This window comes from Peromyscus californicus, unplaced genomic scaffold (assembly GCF_007827085.1).
Source record: "Peromyscus californicus insignis strain IS unplaced genomic scaffold, ASM782708v3 Scaffold_6__1_contigs__length_162567912, whole genome shotgun sequence".
Lineage (NCBI taxonomy): Eukaryota > Metazoa > Chordata > Mammalia > Rodentia > Cricetidae > Peromyscus > Peromyscus californicus.
Genome location: NW_026294584.1, coordinates 157,447,428 through 157,462,681, shown reverse-complemented (window position 1 = coordinate 157,462,681; position 15,254 = coordinate 157,447,428). Strand labels below are relative to the sequence as shown.

General features: G+C 45.3%; 1 protein-coding gene across 5 annotated transcripts in view; it reads right to left on the bottom strand.

Annotated features, from left to right (window-relative positions):
* Window positions 1-7,140, bottom strand: part of Irag2 (inositol 1,4,5-triphosphate receptor associated 2) — a 54,856-nt gene extending 47,716 nt beyond the window's left edge. For 3 of the 5 annotated variants that reach the window (XM_052721381.1, XM_052721380.1, XM_052721382.1), the window contains exon 1: window positions 6,788-7,140. The gene's annotated coding sequence lies outside the window, so the exon portion shown is untranslated. The remainder of the gene's footprint in view (window positions 1-6,787) is intronic. The other 2 variants (XM_052721383.1, XM_052721384.1) reach the window with 2 other exon arrangements.
* Window positions 7,141-15,254: the final 8,114 nt, after the last annotated feature.

Here is a 15,254-nt window from a genome sequence, read left to right as displayed (position 1 = left end):
GTGAGCTGCTGTGTGGGTGCTAGGAACCAAACTGAGGTTCCCTGGAAGATCAATATGTGCTCTTAACTGCTAAGCCACCTCTCCAGCCTCTGGGTAGACTTTTTTTTTTTAAGTTAGAGTTAGGACTAAGTTTTGACTTAATAATTCTACTCTTAGGTATTTACTTGTGGTGAACATGTCTCCACAGAGCTCTGTGCACAATCATTCACAGTGTCTTTATCCACAACTAAAAAAAAAAAAATGGCAAGTATTTTAGATTTCTAATCACAGACAGAATCAATGTGTGGGATATTCATAGAGACATAGGCAGCTCAACAACTCAAATGTTATTTATAAATACAATACAGACAAATCTCAAATGTGCTGAGAGGCAGACACAGGAGGAGGGCATCTCTGGCCTCCTTGGTTCCAGCCCAGCTCAGCTGCCATGATTGCTCCACAGCTGCTGGCTGTAGTGAGGCCAGAGATGGGCACTCCCGGGAGGGGGGGGGGGCGGAGGGGGGGGAGCAAAAGGAAATTTCTGGCAGAAATTCAATGTTTTCACTTGCATTCAAACTGGCTGAATGGTACACTTAAGGCCTGAATGACTTTTATGACTTTGCATGAAAGAAAGAGTTAAAAAAAAATCACATGAAGCTACACAGAGAAACCCTGTCTCAAAACAAAACAAATCCCATGAATGAGGGCTGGGTATGGTGGTACACACCTTTGATCCCAGCACTCAGAAGCAGAGGCAGGCAGTCTGTGAGTTCAAGGCTAACCTAGCCTACGTAGCGAGTTCCATGACCACCACACACCAAAAAGTGTGACCTGTCTCAAAAAACAGAGGGGGAGGGGATGATGAAGGAAGGAAGGGAGGAGGAGGAGGAGGAGGAGGAGGAGACAACGACGACAACTTAAATGAAAATAACCCACATGTATAGATATAGTGTGTTTGCTCCAAGACCTGAGTTTAGTTCTGAGCACCCATGTCAAGCTGTACACAACTACCTGTAACTGTAGCAGCTCAAGGGGACCCAATGCCGTCTTCTGGACTCCGAGAGTGACTGAATTCATACACACACACAGACACAGACACACACTCATGTAACAACAATTAATGAAAAAAGAGGCCATGAATTCGAAAGAGGGTCAGGGTACATGGGAGGGCTTAGAGCGGTGGTCCTCAACCTTCCTGATGCTGCGACCCTTTAATACAGTTCATGTTGTGGTGACCCCCGACCATAAAATTATTTTCATTGCTACTTCATAACTGTAATTTTGCTACTGTTATGAACTGTAATGTAAATATCTGGTATTTCAGATTGTTTTAGGCAACTCCTATGAAAAGAGGTTGAAATCCACAGTTGAGAACTGCTGGTTTAGATGTGGGAAAGGGAAAGAGGAAATGATGTAATTATAATTTCAAAAATAAAAGAAAAATATAATGATAACAATAATGACGATAATAATAATATCTCAGCAACTGAGAGTGCTTTTTGCTCTTGCAGAAGGCCTGAGCTGGGTTCCCAGCACACATGTCAGGAGGCTTTTAACTACCTATACCTTCAGCTCCAGGAGAACCCATTCCCCATGCCTTCAGGACGTCTGTGCTCAGGTACACACACACACACACACACACACACACACACACACACACACACACACACACGTGTACACACACACACAAATGAATAAATAAGAACATGACAACAGTAAATCTAATAAATAATAAATAGAAAGACAATAATGCAAGGTTTATGTGATATGCAGGGTTAGGAAGAAACCACTTGAGAATGTGTGCAACACTGTCACCAGCACAGTAAGAAAGCTATTCGGCTGCTGGTAACCAGGGAGAGCACACGGACCACCAGACATTGCATTTAGAAGGCCTGACAGGATGTCAGAGATGCACAAATGTAACCGTAGAAACGCTGGTGCCACTCTAAACAGAACAGTGCTGGCCAGGTGCCGAGGAAGGGCAGAGGTGGGGGAGCTGGGGCACTAGACTGTGGAGGTGAATACAGATTCTGTCCCCATTGGGGAGCGCTGTGAGGCTGGGAGGACTACCCAGGTGCAGGGATGTGTTTGTGACTTTCTCAGAGGGAGTTGAAATGGCTCCTGCCACCTGCTTAGCAGCCGCAGGCTTTGGGGCTTTTCTGCTGAAGGTCACAGTCCAACCCTTCCAGCCCTGATCCTGTTTATAAGAAAGACGGAGACAAGTGGAGTTTCCCATTTTGGAGCATGTCATTCAACACACACCAGTCATAAAGGAGGGAGGGGATATTCCGGAAGTCTGCTCTAGCAGAATGTGCACGCCAACTCTGGCCCAGCCTCACTGCTGAGGCACACGTATTCTGCTCTTTACAATTCCCAGAAGCAGCATTCCCGGAGGAACGTTGGCTCCTAGTAGTCAGGTGACTTGCCCAACTTTGACAGCTGCTCTTACACCCCCTGCCCTTAAGCCACCACACTACACCATCTGCATTATCTCATCTACACCTGCATTATTCCTCACATTTATTCATTTACTCTGTGTGTGTGTGTGTGTGTGTGTGTGTGTGTGTGTGTGTGTGTGTGTGTGTGTCCGTGTCTGGCGCGTGTGCACATACCACAGCATGCATGCGGAGGTCAGGGGACATCTTGTGGGTATTGATTTTTTTTCTCCCATTATCTTAGTTCTGGGAATCAAACTCAGGTTTGTAGGGCATAGTGGTTAGAGCCTTTCTGTCCTGAGCCATCTCACATCTGTATCTGCATCTGGGAAGCTTGGCCCTCTACCCCATAACTGCTAAGCAAGCTCTCTTTGGCTCTGTTTCCTGTTTCACCATTATCCCGACAGTGTACATCTTTTGTTTGTTTATTTTTGAGACAGTGTCCTTCTATATAGACCAGGCTATTCTTGACTCCACCTCATGACCTTCAGCACTGGGAATATAGGCATGAATCCCCACACTCAAATCCCAGGGCCTTTTACCTGTGTGTGTGTGTGTGTGTGTGTGTGTGTGTGTGTGTGTGTGTGTGTATGTGTGTGTGTGTGTGTGTTGTTATGTGTTTTGTGTGTGTGTTGTGTTTTGTGTGTGTTGTGTGTTGTGTGTTGTGTGTTGTGTGTGTGTGTGTGTGTGTGTGTGTGTCCGTGTCAGCTGCACAGACTCCTCTTTGTCAGCCGCTATCCCTCTAGTTTCTGATGACTCAGGACACGTGACAGTCACCCTGTATCTGCCCTCTCCTGTGCCATCCCTCTCCACATAGAAAGGCTATCATAAGAGTTTTCCATGAGACAGTCTAGCGGAAAGCCGTCCATAACCTGTGGCATTCACATGCAGACACTGTTAAAGAATGAGACAGGTACTTCTCAGGATCTCCCCCAACAGAGTACTTTTGGTTCCTACAAGCAGTCCTCTTGCGATCTGTCAAGTGGCAGCCTGAGAGCCCAGATTAGCTCTAGTCTGTGTTTCCTAAAGATAAGAAACCCTGAATGTGTTGAATGTGTGGCCTCCATCTAAGAATGTTTTTACATTTCCTTTTCAAATAAGTATCTGCTGATAATTCAATATTGCCGGGGTGGCATGAACCTGTAATCCTAGAATTTACACCAGGAAGAAGACATAGGAGGGTCAGGAATTCCAGGTCCTATTTGGCTGTATAGCTATTTCCAGGCCAGTCTGGACTATGTCTCAAAAAACGTACACAAGATGGCTTAGCAGTTAATAGCACCAGCTGCTCTTCCAGAGGACCTGGGTTTGATTCCCAGCACCCACATGATGATTCACAACCATATGTAAATCCAGTTCCAGGGGACCCAACACCCTCTTCCAGCCTCCTCAGGTGCCAGACACACAGATGGGGCTCAAACACACATGCAGGGAAATACACATAAATAAACAAACAACAACAACAAAGCCACAGATAACCAATATCGCCTATCAACACAAGAAGATACCTATATAAAATCAAAGAAAAAAGAAAACATGCAGATGGCTACAGGATAGATGTAATTTAAAAAGAAATGCATAGTAACCACTCAAGCAAACCAACAGCGCTAAGGTTGGTTCCTCAGAGGCCGCTTCACGTGCTGGCCAGCCTGACGCTGGATCAAATGTCATCAAGAATTTCATTTTACTTTGTGCATATTGGTCATCATTGGCTTGAATATTTTTCAAAAAAACAGGTTCATCTTCCCACAGCTGGCAGATGAATTTGAGATGGGTCAGAAAACAGTTGCTAACTTATTCAAGTAGCTAGATAGTTTCAGAACAGCTGAGGACATTTGAATATTTCTCTTTCCGACTCAGAATTCAAATGTCTGACTCACAACGCAAGCAGCATGGGTGGCAGCGGAGGACATGTATGTGTGTGTGTGTGTGTGTGTGTGTGTGTGTGTGTGTGTGTGTGTGTGTATGTGTGTGTGTCTACCATCCTCTGTGACAGTGGGGGATGTGTGTGTGTGTGTGTGTGTGTGTGTGTGTGTGTGTGTGTCTACTGTCCTCTGTGACAGTGGGGGATGTGTGTGTGTGTATGTCTACTGTCCTCTGTGACAGTGGGGGATGTGTGTGTGTGTAGGGATGTGTGTGTGTTTGTGTGTTTGTGTGTGTGTGTGTCTACCATCCTCTGTGACAGTGGGGGATGTGAGTGTGTGTGTGTGTGTGTGTGTGTCTACCATCCTCTGTGACAGTGGGGGATGTGTGTGTGTGTGTGTGTGTGTGTGTGTGTGTGTCTACCATCCTCTGTGACAGTGGGGGATGTGTGTGTGTGTGTGTGTGTGTGTGTGTGTGTGTCTACCATCCTCTGTGACAGTGGGGGATGTGTGTGTGTGTGTGTCTACCATCCTCTGTGACAGTGGGGGATGTGTGTGTGTGTGTGTCTACCATCCTCTGTGACAGTGGGGGATGTGTGTGTGTGTGTGTGTGTGTGTGTGTGTGTGTGTGTGTCTACCATCCTCTGTGACAGTGGGGGATGTGTGTGTGTGTGTGTGTGTCTACTGTCCTCTGTGACAGTGGGGGATGTGTGTGTGTTTGTGAGGTGTTAGGGTGTGTGTTTGTGTGTGTGTGTGTGTGTGTTTGTGTGTGTGTGTGTGTGTTTGTGTGTGTGTGTGTGTGTGTGTGTGTGTGTGTGTGTGTAGCTGCTGTCCTCCCTTGTTGCTCTCCCAACTCTACCTGCTGGGCAGAACATTTTGAAAACGTAAACTAACTGCCCTCTTTGCCCAAAGTTTGATTTTAACAGGTTTTTGAGAAAGACCTTCACATAGGAACTGTTCTTAAGTAACACCCCCATAGGTGTCCCTTCTCTGGAGAGGACAAGTACAAACATCTGTGGGTTTAATGAATCCTTAAGAGTAGGTCAGTGGAAGATGGAAGTGTCCACATGTCATCCAGACATGAAAAAAAAGCACTCAAACTGGGGGCACAGCCTTTAGTAACATTGGAACCAACTGTCCCTGGGCTAGGCTAGAGGATAACTCCCAGTGGGGAGGCAGCAATGGAGCTGTGGGATGAGTTCCAGCAGCTGACTCTCCTCAACAGACGCTACAAGGGAGCCATTGTGGAAGGGGGCACCAAGTCTTACTGGCTCATAAAACTGCGGGTTGTAATATCGATTTCATCAAAAGACAGATATGTGTCCAATGGGTCAGTGCTCTGAGCATGGATGGGGTCTAAGGCAGACACAACTTACACCAAACTGAGCACACCTGCCTATCCATGCCTCGACACAGCAGCTCTGGTCACAAAAGAACCTTCTTCCAAGCCCCCAGCAATAACAACACGTAAACTTCCTGATTTAAAGCATGGTTTTTGGTGCCTTCAGAAACGCTCAAACCCAGTGAGCCCACAAAGCATGAGACAATAAAATATCCAACAACATTGCTTTTCTCAAATGAGGCAATTCCTCAAACGTCTCAGCCACTTCCTTAGACCGACAGTGGAAAAGGCACAGGAATTCACAACAAGCCCAGGCGGAGCCCCGTCACCTTTACGTCTGCTTACTCCTCCACAAGGACTCTCTATAAAAGGAAGGTACATACTGCTAAAATAAGAAGCTTGCTGAGCAAAAGCTGCTGTCTGTAAGTGGTGAGGTAAATGAGCCTTACATTTTCCGTTCCATGTTTCTAGATAAAGCAGGTTTATAAATAGCCTGACATTTGTAATTTGACAATTGTCTTCTCGCATTATTTTTAGTAAACTCTCATATGCCGTGGGCTGACACACAAACATTGTAAATACCCCAATTTCAAAAAGTAGAGTGGATCTGAGCATGACAGAGCACACCATTAATCCCGGCACTCTGGAGCCAGAGGCAGATCGATTTCTGCGTGTTTGAAGCCAGCCTGGTCTACAGAGAATTTTAGGCCAGTCAGGGCTACACAGTGAGACCCTGTCTCAGAAACAAAACCAAACCAACTAAAGTGTGTGTGTGTGTGTGTGTGTGTGTGTGTGTGTGTATGTATATATATATATATATATGTATATATATATATCTCCATACATATACACATATGTTAGGTACACATTATAATTTTAAAAATAATTTTCATGTGTTTAATATTGATACACCCTCTTGCACACAAGGCCAGTTGTCTGCCACTGAGCTCCCACCACGGTCTGTTTCATTTTAAAAGGAAGAACTGCCAAAGACACCTTCAGCAAAGCCAAGGAAAGCTAATGGTCTTATCATGTTCCTAGCAGGAGGCAGAGATCCCTGGGAATCCCTCAGCACTGTTTCCTAAACTTTCTGCTGGATAACCCAGCAGCTGGGATCCAGGAAAGTGGCAGAGGTTCTGTCCCAGCCTGGGGTGAACCGTGCTACTTACATGGCAGGTCCTAGTCTTCTGCTCTGAGTCTGGGCAGTGCTTTTAGCTTGCAGGTTCTGTTCTGAGATTCCTCTAGTTCAGGCAGTAGAGACTCAGCTCTTCCACAGGCCCCATCCTGATCCTTCACCTGCGTCCCTTAGGCACAGGTCAGGCTGGGCTTCAGCAGCATGGAGGGCACTGAGCACTTAGGCACAGGAAACTGGAAATGTGCTTTTCTTCTCAGGGAAGTGATAAGCCTGAGAAGAACTTCTGCAATTCTGTTTGCATGGGCACAGCACACCCAGCTCCTTCCACCCCAGAGTGTCCTGAGAAGCAAGTTAGGGCTTTCTGTGCTCCCCTCTTTCATCGGCAGGCTGTTAACACCGCCTCCTCCTCTGTGCCCCTGCACTTCCTCCACACAGCTCACAGCCAGCCTCCTGGGACAACTAACAGTTCCTCTTTTTTTTTTTTTTGTTCCTCCTCCATTTTTACTTCACGTTTTAAGGACATCTGAGCAATTTCCCCCGAATTTAAATGTTGCCAAGGCCTCCCTGGCCCTGGCTCGGTGTCCCCCGGCCCTGGCCTATCTTTGTGGCGCCCTTCTTGGTGACAGCATCTTGCAGCTGCTTAATGTTATCTACTTGCTTCTGGCTGAAGTCAATTTTTTAAAAAGTAAAGGAGACAGAGACAGAGACACCCCAAGACCCGAACTACAAGCTTTCAGTGACATTTCAATCAAGAGTCACTCTGAGAAACTGTGGCGAGCTCAAACTTTAGAGATCACAGGGAAAAGTGAAAGCATGTAGAAGCACAGGCTTTTAAGTAACCCTGCAGCTCACTCAGGCTGTCACAGACGAGCACGTGGTTTCCTATCTGACTCGAGCATGGCCAGCTCCCCACAAGCTCAGCACGGAGCACCTGTTGCACACTTGGAGGATGCTCTACATTGAGAGCAGGGTGACAGGCGCAGACCATGGGCGTTCGGGGAGACAAGTCTTTGTTTTAGGACCTTCCTCTTTCTCCTTTGGACTGTCAATCATAGGAGGCACAGGTAGCATTAGCACAGGAAGTCCCTCCCCCACCACAGCTGGAAACACACTGGATATTCCCACTGTGAACTCTTTGATGTCTTATCTTCCACCACAAACCTCCCCATGTCCTTGTCATTCTGCATCCAGCACCCATTCTCCGCTAGCCAGCAAGACCAATACTGTGGCGTACCGATGATGATTCAGTCTACCAGAAACAACCTTAACCTGCCAGGATGATCAGCTTGGGGAAGAGCACAAAGTAGCGGGAAGCCAGCATCAGTTTCCAGACCCCCTGATGGCATCTCCGAGGTTCATGTGCAGTTAGAACCCCACTGTGTGCCTGCATAGATCAGAAGACAGGCACACAGGCTTTTGGCATCACACTCGAAGCATTCCTCAGAGCTGCCACATCGCCACCCACAATCACTTATGGTCAGTTAGTAACGGCACGAAAGCAAGAACCGTGAATGGTTTGTGCTTAAATCTGCGCTCCTAAATATTTATAGTCATAATTATTAAAAGAGCTAATGCTCTTTTCAGACAGGATCTCATACAGCCCGGGCTGGTCTCCAATTCCCTATGAAGCTGAGAACTTCTGATCCTTCTGCCTCTACCTCCTTAGAGCTGAGATTAGATGTATACACCACATGCCTAATTTATTCAGGACTAGGAACTGAACTTGAAATCAGGGCCTTGTCATGCTCAGTTGGCATGCTGCCAGCTGAGCTGTGTCTCTAGTTCAAGGTCTATGTTATTTATGTTTGTGTGTATGGTATTGTTAACTACAGCATGTACAGTACTGTTAGGTACTGTGTATGGTATTGTTAACCATGGCGTGTATGGTACTGTTAGGTACTGTGTATGGTATTGTTAACTACAGTGTGTACAGTACTGTTAGGTACTGTGCATAGTATTGTTAACTACAGCGTGTACGGTACTGTTAGGCACTGTGTATGGTATTGCTAACCACGGCGTGTATGGTACTGTTAGGCACTGTGTATGGTATTGTTAACTACAGTGTGTACAGTACTGTTAGGTACTGTACATAGTATTGCTAACGACAGCGTGTACGGTACTGTTAGGCACTGTGTATGGTATTGTTAACTACAGTGTGTACAGTACTGTTAGGTACTGTGCATAGTATTGTTAACTACAGCGTGTATGGTACTGTTAGGCACTGTGTATGGTATTGTTAACCACGGCGTGTATGGTACTGTTAGGTACTGTGCATAGTATTGTTAACTACAGCGTGTACAGTACTGTTAGGCACTGTGTATGGTATTGCTAACCACGGCGTGTACGGTACGGTTAGGCACTGTGTATGGTATTGTTTTTTTTTTTTTTTTTTTTTTTTTGGTTTTTCGAGACAGGGTTTCTCTGTGTAGCTTTGCGCCTTTTCCTGGAACTCACTTGGTAGCCCAGGCTGGCCTCGAACTCACAGAGATCCGCCTGGCTCTGCCTCCCGAGTGCTGGGATTAAAGGCGTGCGCCACCACCGCCCGGCTATGTGTATGGTATTGTTAACTACAGTGTGTACAGTACTGTTAGGTACTGTGCATAGTATTGCTAACTACAGCGTGTACGGTACTGTTAGGCACTGTGTATGGTATTGCTAACCACGGCGTGTACGGTACGGTTAGGCAGAGTGTGGAAAGCATTGTCAAATACAATGTGTGGTACTGTTGACTCCGGTACAATGTGATGCAGCAGGCGACAGGGGTTACTTGTCATGCAGGATCAAGACTTTACACCTGTTGAGAAGTAACTCTTCCTCTTCCCCTCAGCCTACAGCCACTGCCGTCTGCTCTCTGCTTCTGCAGGCTTTAACTATTTCAGGTACCTCACGTAAGTAGGGTCTGGAGGTCACCGTCCTCCATGACTAATGGCTTACTTAGCCTAACATCCTCTGGGTTCAACTACACTGTCCTACATGGTAGAAGTCCCTTAAGGTTGAATAATATTGTTTCATATCTCATGTGATCAGTTTATCTATGAATGGACACTAGGCTAGTTCCTTTTCTTGGCCATTGGACACCTCATTGTCTCCATTTATTCACACCTTGCAGACATCTGGGCTGTTTCTGCATCTTGCTTGTTATGAGACGCAGCAGTAAACTTGTGTCACTTACTTTTCTCGAGGCTGTGGCAAAAATCCTGTTAAAAAGCAACTTGAGGGAGGGAAGGTTCACTTGGGCTCACATCTGAGAACAGTCCTTGCTGGCGGTGAAGCCACGGGAGGAGGTGGTTGAGGCAGCCATCACGTCACATCCACACGGGGAGCAGAGAGAGGTGAATGCTGGTGCTCAGCTCACTTTCTCTTTATTGGCCTGGGACCCCAGGCTGGGAAATGGGACTGTTCACATTTAGGGTGTGCTTTTCTGCTTCAAACTCATCACAGTAACGCCTCACAGACACAAGCGGAGCTTCTCTCTGCCGACTCTAATCCTGCCACGTTGACAATTTAACCATCAGAACAAGAGGGCGGCGGGGCGCGGTGTTGCAGTTCCCTGGCAATCACCTGAGTCTACACTTTCTGGGGCTAATATTATATGCACAATTTCAGGATCATATGGTAGTTTGCTGCAAGTCGCAAAAATATATGAAGTAGGATTTCAGCTGATTATGACAAGCTAATACCCAGAAGCAGCCAAGGGCCTTCCAGAGGTCAAGCTGAGGCTCAAGGAGCCTTGGTGATATTGGCTTTTGATTATTAGTCGTTCCCTGCTATGAATTTCTCGTGTGCTACTGTAGCTTTTCCATCATTCTTTGGGCACAGTTTCCCCTCTACTAAGGAATATTTAGATAGTCTTCTGAGCAGTAACACAGCCAGGATCCCTTTCAAGCCTTTCTGTAATTATTGTCATTAGCAGCATCAGGCCAGGCCCATCCCCAGATGGACAAAATATCTTATCAGAGATACCTCTGTACTCTCCAAGAACAGACTTAAGCATCAGATTATCTGTTTGAGAAGGCCTGGTGGATGTGCTAATTAAGCTTAACCTTCTCCTTTCCAAAGTCTTATCTCTAGTTTTAGATCCACCCTTAACAATTAACTCAGAACTAAAGGGTTCCTACCTACAGGTACATCTAGCTGTGATGGAAGATGCCTAGTCAAGTTGCCTAGTGCCGGAGCACACTTGCCAGAAATGGCAGGAGCAGAGATAGCTTGGAGAGATAGGGGTCAAGGGATAAAAGGCACTTTTATTTTCAGAGAAGGATGAGTCAGAGAAGAGAAAAGAGAATGGAAGAACTAGATGGGTAAGAACTGGAGAGGAACAAACTGAGAGTAGGAAGAACTAGATTGAAGGGCTAAAAGAGAGACTAGAGGAATGAGATGGAAGATGAGGAAGAACCAGATGAGAAAGGAGGAGATGGGAGAGGAGCTAAGATGGGAAAGAACTAAATGGATGAGAACCTAGATAGGGCAGAACTAGATGAAGGAACTAAGATAGAACTTAGAGGGAACAGCAGAAAAATGTAGAGAGAATCAGGCAAGAAAAGAGCTAGTATGAGAGCAGAAAAGAAGCTGTGTAGAGCCGGGCGGTGGTGGTGGTGGCGCACGCCTTTAATCCCAGGACTCGGGAGGCAGAGGCAGATGGATCTTTGTGAGTTTGAGGCCAGCCTGGTCTACGGAGTGAGATCCAGGAAAGGTGCAAAGCTACACAGAGAAACCCTGTCTCAAAAAAAAAACAAAAACAAAAACAAAATAAACAAAAAAAAAGATGTGTAGAGCGAGAACTGACTCAGAAGAATAAAGTGTATGGACTAAAGAGTATCATGTATGTAGATTCATTTCATATCATCAAAGATTAAATTATCAGCTGATTGTAGATTCTTCCTGGACCCTGGGAGGGGACTATGGAGGGGCAGGAACCCCATAGTCCCCATTAGTAGTTCTACTTTGTATGTCTTATGATGCCTCCATATTACTTTGCATAATGGTGGCCCCATTTTATACCCTCACCAATAACTGTTGATAATTCCAATTTCTCTACCTTAAACTTTGTATTTTTTCATGATAGCTATCCCAAATACATTAAACAATTTCCTAGATGACCGGTCATGTGGTCCCTTCACACGGCTGGGGGCCATTTGTATGTCTTCCTTGGAGAAATGTCTTTTCATTCTTTCCCATTTTATAAAAGATTATCTTTTAATTATGCTTCTGTGTGAGGGGGAAGGTTGTGCACCTGAGTGTACAGTACAAATCAGAAAAGGCATCAGATCACCTGGAGCAGGAGTTACAGGTGGTTGTGAGCCCGGTGCTGGGAACTGAACCCAGGTCTTCTGTGAGACCAATAACTGCTCTTAGCCACTGGGCCATCTCCAGACCCTCTTTCCTATTTTAAAGGTTTTTTCTCAATGTAGTTCTTAGAGTTCCTTATACCTTATAATGCTAAGTCATTTTCTGATCTATGGTCCTCCAATATTTCTCCCATTCTGAACGCTGTTCCTTCACTTTATTGCCTTTGTTGCAGAAGATTCTGGGTGTGATATCATCCCACTTATCTCAGCCACCTGGACTTTCGGTGTCTTACCCAAGAAATATTACCGAAACAGCCCTTCTTTCTCTTGGACGCCTGAGAGCTTTGGATCTTATATATAAGAAGCCTTTATTTGCTCCTTTGGCACTGTTACCTGACTTCCTGTGGACACCCATGTTCTCCAGCACCAGTTGTCATGGAAACCTTTTCCCTCTGTGAATTCTTCATACTCATGTCAGAGAGGACCTGCCCCCACGTCCATGGGCTTGATCCTAGGCTCTGTGCACTGCTCAACGCCTGTGTGTCCGGGGGGTGGGGGGTTGGGGGGGAAGGGCTGGGAGTGTCACAGTTCTGTATTTGGTTTCTACAGTTTTGTAAGTTTTTGAAATCAGGAAGGTAATTCATGCATCTTTCTCAAGATTTCTTTCAGCTAGTCAGGACTCTTTGTGATTCCACAGGCATTTTAGAAAATTTTCTACTTCTATAAAAACTCCATTGAGATATTTGATAGGCATTCCAATGAATCTATGAATTACCTTCTTCAGTATGGACATTTTAAGAACATATTTTCTAACTCATGAACATAATGTCCATCCATTTATCCATGCCTCCTTCATCATCTTTAAGAGTTTTCAAGGATATGCCTTTCACTTCCTCACTCAACTTTATTCCCATTTATTCTTCCTTTTTTTTTTATACAGGTTCTCTCTATGTAGCCCTGGTTGGCCTGCAACTCACTACATAGATGAGGCTGGCCCCAGACATACAGAGATCCATCTGCCCATCTCTGCTTCCCAAGTGCTGAGATTAAAGACACACACCACCATGCCTGGCTTCCTCATTTATTCCCCATCAGCGGCTGATCAGAGGGATGCTTCATCGGTATAGTTTGTGCAGCATTTCTCTTCTGATCCCTTTACCACAACCTCAGTGTGAGGTTGCAGACCCTCAGCAATCTCCTGGGGTGACCTCAGGTCTAAGTGTATCTCCTGCAGACAGCATAGAGTTGGGTCTTGTTGCTTTTAAATATCCTAGCCCACCACACACCTTTTGATTGTAGAATTTAACCCACTTATATTTAAAGAAATGGTGGCTAGGGGAGTTGAAAGGCCACTGCCACTTGTCATCTGTTTTCCGTACACCTGGCAATCCTCCAGCCGCTTTCCTCTGACTGCCCTTCCTTCGAGTCTTGCTGATTTCTTTGTATCTGTGTGCTGGATTCCTCCACCTCTTTTGAACTTATCATCTATAGACATTTTCTTTGTAGTCTCTATGTAGTCACAAAAATCTCATAATAGCCCATTTCAAGATGCCATGACTTCAATCATACTTCAGCGTGTGCCTTTACTTCTCTCCACACACTTTGTATTGTTGATGTCACAATTCACATCATTTATTAACATGTTTTGTAGCTATCTATAATTGCTGCAAGCCACGGGAAAACACAATGGAATTCAGCTACTGTCACAAAAGCTACTACTTGGAAAAATCCAGGACTTCTCCAAAGGTCAAGCCATGGCTTAAGGAGTCTTGGTGATATTTTAGCTTTTGTATATATATTGGCTGGTTGCTAAAATGATTTTCTTGTGTGCTTCCAAGAACTCCTAACAGTGTATTTATCTAAAATGCCTATCAAGCATCCAAGGCCATATGAAGCCACACCTGTCTCCTAGGTCGAAGGATAGCTTTATTTTTTTTGTAGTTTAGGATGAGACCCTCCTTTCTTATACAACCTTACTAGTAGACCCCCAACTTCTTACCTAACCACTTCTAGGAATGTAGACTGAGCACATAGATCCCCTTTTTGATATACTAACCGGTCATTAGCACTCAATTGACCTCCTCTTTTACCACTCCCATTTTGGGTTGTAAAAGAAAGCCTGGTGGTCACTGCCTGAGGAAAATTCTTACCTGCCTTTATGACCCTGTAGAATTCAAGCCTGGTGACCTTGCTCAACCAGGGGCTTGCTATTGCTTGGGTTCATAACTGGATTCCTGGGAGACTTAGGAGGGACGTGGAGAACTTAGAGATGGAGAACGGAGAGGGATAAGGAGGATTCTGACCAGAAAGAACGTGTGGACGAGATGGAAGATGAGGAAAAGTCAGATGGGGAAGTACTAGCTGGGTAAGAACAAGATGAAAAGGACCTAGATGAGGTAGAATTAAGACAAGAGAATTAAGATAGAACTTAGAGGGAGCAGTAGATAAATATAGAGAGAAATCGGGCAAGACAGGAGCTAGGCATGAGAACAGAACTGAAGCTGTGTAAATAGGATCTTATCCCAGAGGAATTAAAGCAAGTGGACTAAAGAGCTTGGTGTGCTGAGATTCTATTTCCCAAAAATAGTCCTCGCCGTTAGTAGTTCTCTCTCCTGAGCCCCTGGGATGTATAATACTAAGGCTGGTCCCTCTAATATTATATAAGATATAATGCTTTTGGCTTCTGTCCTTTGCACTAGAATTAAGCAGCTTACCAACTGTCATGCCGATATTCTGGAGCCATGTACGTGTTTACTCTAGTCCACGCCTTCCACACTTCCTCATGCTTTTGCACTGCTGCTCAGTGACAATTTGTCTCACAAGGCAAGAATGACAGGGACAGTCTCCTCAGCCGTTTGTCTCCTTCGTGTGATGTGTATCTTTGACAGCACTGTGTCCTTGTGCATTTACACTTTGAATGTGTGCCGTGCACACTTCCTGCTGGGAGATTTCCAATAGTCTCATTGTGTCCTGTTTATGTGACGTGATGCTGTTTTTCTTGCTTTCAATACCGTCTTCTGACCATGGACTACAATGTGGATTGCCTTGGATTTGTCGTATTTGGAGTTAGATAGGCATCGCGAATCTGGACATTTCTTTCTGCTCATCTGTGAAGCAACAGCTCAGTTCCTCCCTCCTTCCCTCCCTGACTTGAGAAACAGAGATGTCACTCTACGTGATAATATCCCATAAATCCTGTAATTCTTGCACACA